Consider the following 4,249-nt stretch of genomic DNA (forward strand, 5'->3'; position numbering starts at 1 on the left):
CACACACGGTGTGCTCGTTCTTTCTTGGCTGGGATATCGCGCGGTGCAGTAATAACGCAAATGGCAGGTTCCTCGTTTCAAACGGCGAGGTCTCGACGTTAAAGTCAGGATGTGCAGGAACGGCCACATTCCAGATGGAAATCGCCGTTCCGGTGTTTCTCGTTTGTCATGCTTCCTGTCTCGGCGCGGCGCGGGTGCGTTAAGTGCGCGATAGAACTCGGCGGTTTCTTCCCCCTGCTACGGGGAATTGCTACGAATTACGGGCAATTTGAAAAATATTAAATTCCTTCTTCCGTCACGATACAATGGACGTAATTGTGCGAATCATTTCCTCACTTGCCTAAATCTCAAATCGTAAATCTAAACTGTACCGAGAAACTCTTTCGCGAACGTATGATTATTTGTGAAACTGTAATTTTCGTCCGTAACGCAACTGCGACATTTCGTTCCAATTAAAATAATTCACCAAAGTGACTACTTTCTAGTGTCATATAAATTTAACAAGCAATACATAAGTAACTTGGGGCTTCAGGTTTCCCAGCGTTTCTCATTAAACGTGAGTTCCGAGCGCGCCGTTATAACTTATTACAGTTACTCTATCTGTAGCTACGTGTTCTTCTTCGAGATAAAGTTGCGATTAAAGAATAACATTTTTAAGACAAGAATGATAACCTTCGCGTTGCGATCTCTCTCATTCGGTAATTATTTCGTGTATGATTCTCTAGCGGCGTCGCCGATATCGGTAGATGATAAATTTAATTTGATGCCAGATCTCGCTGCAGTGTAAAACTTAACGGTATATCCTATGCGAACGGAAAGCAACGGACAAAATGTATGTGAGGAGAGTGAGAGTTCGCTATGACGATGAAAGTACGGTTTGCATTCATGCTGAAGACAGAAATCGATTTGCGGCGATCCGCAAATCGACGGATACTCGCAGGAAAATATAAGAATTTGCGCTACTTTCTTTCCTCATTGCAGAGAGCTATGCCATGATTATGTGAGTGATCTCGAAATCGATACTCATCACTTTGTTTCTGGATGAACGATCCAGAGAATTTATGGGAAGAGGCAAAAAATTTATCGTTCTTTCTGCCCGATCGCTCGAGAAATAGAGATAAGCGTCGGTTTTTACACGAATGTCACTGTTGTAGTTCTAATCAACTTGAATTGATCTAATTATGAAAAACAATTATCCATCTTTATCGTGCAAAATCAGATGAAAACATACACACGTTCGAGAAAGACAACACAATAGACGCAAAGAAACGAAATTATTATTCCACATCTTTTTTCATTCTATATTTCTATATATATATTTTTTAAACTACCTTTCAATAAGAAAGAGAAAGAGAAAGAGATGTGAAATATGCATATTCGTCTCATTCTGATAAGTCCGTCATATTCTCATGATATTAAACGGGAAGATATTACATATCTAACGTTATCCGTTTCATTCAGCCAGAAAAGGTGTCTACGGTTGATAAACGAGAGTTATAAGTATGATCGTATATCAGCATTCGAGGGATACTATACGATATCGCTGACGTCGTGCCTATTTTCGTATTATGCTCTCACGAAGGGATTTAGAAATTTAACCCTTTTTCATTTGCCTGTTCACAAGCCTGTTCAAATTGCTCCAACAAATTTAAGATTTAGGAAGAGATGGATTTATTTCCAATATAATGACGATTTCTATTTTATGAATGTTTCAAGAATATTCACAGCAATTTACAAAGGGCCTTCGTGAAAAGTAAAACGGACACGATTATCTCCTTAAATCAAGTCGCATTTACGTTCCCCCATGTATATTTCATACACTCGAAATATGGACGCTGGAATACAATCGTGTATCGACGATTGCAACGTGCAACTCCTTTTCTTCGCCCGAAGTTCAATGCTTCGTGGACGTCGGGACTTTCTCTCTCGTGGCGCGTTGGAGGGCCGCCTTCTCTATAGGGATTTATTAGCGAGTTTCGTAGCTTGCGCGATAAATTACGAATTTATTGGGCAAGCGGGCGGATAGCAGAGACGGCTTCGTGGCATGAAAGAGGGAGAGAGGCAAAGCACGAGGGAAGGCTCTTTATCACCATCGTACGCCGTCGTCGGAAGCCCCCATCGACACTGCTACGAACCCCGATTAGAAATCACAAAATGACAAGTCGAGAATCCTTTATTGATTTTAATTATCCGCAGCCACTTTGGCGGTGTTCGCTCCACCGACGGATAATAATTTCAGGGTGTCTTTCGCATATACGATATTTCAGATCGATATAATTTGTAGTCGACCGGTACATTTCCGCGGGACGGCACTTTAAACGTAAATCTTCTCGTTAGCCCTGCCATGGAGGAAGGTGTTGCGAATTAGGTGCCAGTACTGTCGCGATAAATTACACGGGTTTTGTCTCTGCTTAGTTTATAGGGCTTAACTGCGTTCGAGCTGTGGCGGTGCACGTGAAATGAGTATCATTAACGGTATTGTAATATACTCAGATGATATATTAGCTCTGCTACTGCCTGTACGAATGAAGGAGAAATATTTCATTGACAATGGCATTCCGGTGAAAATGACTTCTTTACATCTACGCACACACATATTCGTCGATTTATGAATAAATATGAAGTTGCGCCGTCTAGTGATCTGCACTCAAGCGGTTATATCGTTAATTCAATTAATGCAAATGCTACCCTGTCAAAATTACGCGAACGTATTTCACGATTTCAATGATATAATTGTTTCTTTTCCTTGACATCAGAATGCGTAATAAGGCGATAAATTATATGATAAGCGTGTTAACACTCGGGGTCTGTTAAGAGTTAATATGCGGTGCGACGTGAAATATGTCTACATTATGCCATTCTAAAAACTATCGTTTCGGCGAAGGCGTTTTAATTGCAGGCGAGAAGTTAACGTAGGACCGGTATGGAGCAACTCTCGGATCGGGCTCCCGGCGAAATATTCCGTATATTTCATCGGGTCCTGAGTTATTAGGATTAACGGTCGCCAAGTCGATTAGAAATATAAAAAAAATTATCATAATTTAATCACCCGTTAATTAATTCCAAATATGAATTGATTATCAGCGAAATAGGACACGTTCATGATTTCCCAACTATAATAATTTGTCATGGCATAGACAAACAGTACGACGTTGACTCGAAGAGGAGAGAAATACGGCAGAGAGATGCGCAAGACGAATTTCTTCGATTAGGATTAACCTACTTTTTCGCCGATTTTTTTTCTTCCGTTCCACCATTCATCACGGATAGATACCTACGTATATCATTAGACCGTTCCTCGTTTGAGAGTCATAATTATAAATAAATTGGATACTCAAAAGTGTGACTTCTATTCACACGTGACGTTTTCGTACAACAATATTTCATCTTTTTTTTTCCGTTATTTCTCAATAAATCAAAATAATTCAGCTTATAAACGGAACAAATTTCATAATTAGACGTAATAAAAGATTGCATTTCTTTCTTCGTTTTTGAGAGAACATAAATTTTACTTTTCAATTCTAATATTCATTTTTCGCCCGCAATTCTATCAAAGATATACAAATATTCAATCGTTCAGGACATCATTTTTGTGCGTCAATGTTAAAAAATTATCTCACGTTCCATAGAAGCCGTCTTTTTCTCGCGTTCTTTTGCGTATACGTCTTCACAAAATCAAAGATGAAATTCCACAACGGCGGATGTCGCTTTCTCGCTAATTTTTCGTTGAATTCCTAGCGGCGGATACTCGTCGAGGTGAGTTCAGTGGGTGGAAACAGTGAACGAAGTTACGGAGGCAACGGTCACTTAAAGAGGAACGAAAGAGGCTAGGAGCGGAGAGAAGAAGATAGAGAAAGAGAGAACGAGAGTTGCCGGCAGACGGATTCCTTCGATTCAGTTCGGTTCGAGTTAGCTGGATTTGGCGAATACGGCTCGTTTGTAGTTCACCGCGGAGAGCCCCGCGGCTGTTTCCATCTCTGTCTCTATTTCTCTCTCTCTCTCTCTCTCTCTCTCTCTCTCTCTCTCTCTCTCTCTCTCTTACTCCTTTCTCTTTCTCAAGCGATTCGAAGCAGGGAACCGAGCAGAACGGAACGAACGAGCTACCTGCCAGTCCTGCCAGACGGATGCTGCGTCTCCAGCAGCTAAGAAGAGAAACTGAGTGGAAACGAGGAGACGAGGAGGACGAGGAGGACGAGGAGACAGAGAGGATGTACGGACGTACGGACCTGTTGTTCGTAACACGTGTTTG

Source organism: Trachymyrmex septentrionalis, unplaced genomic scaffold (assembly GCF_001594115.1).
Source record: "Trachymyrmex septentrionalis isolate Tsep2-gDNA-1 unplaced genomic scaffold, Tsep1.0 scaffold25, whole genome shotgun sequence".
In the NCBI taxonomy this organism is placed as follows: Eukaryota; Metazoa; Arthropoda; class Insecta; order Hymenoptera; family Formicidae; genus Trachymyrmex; species Trachymyrmex septentrionalis.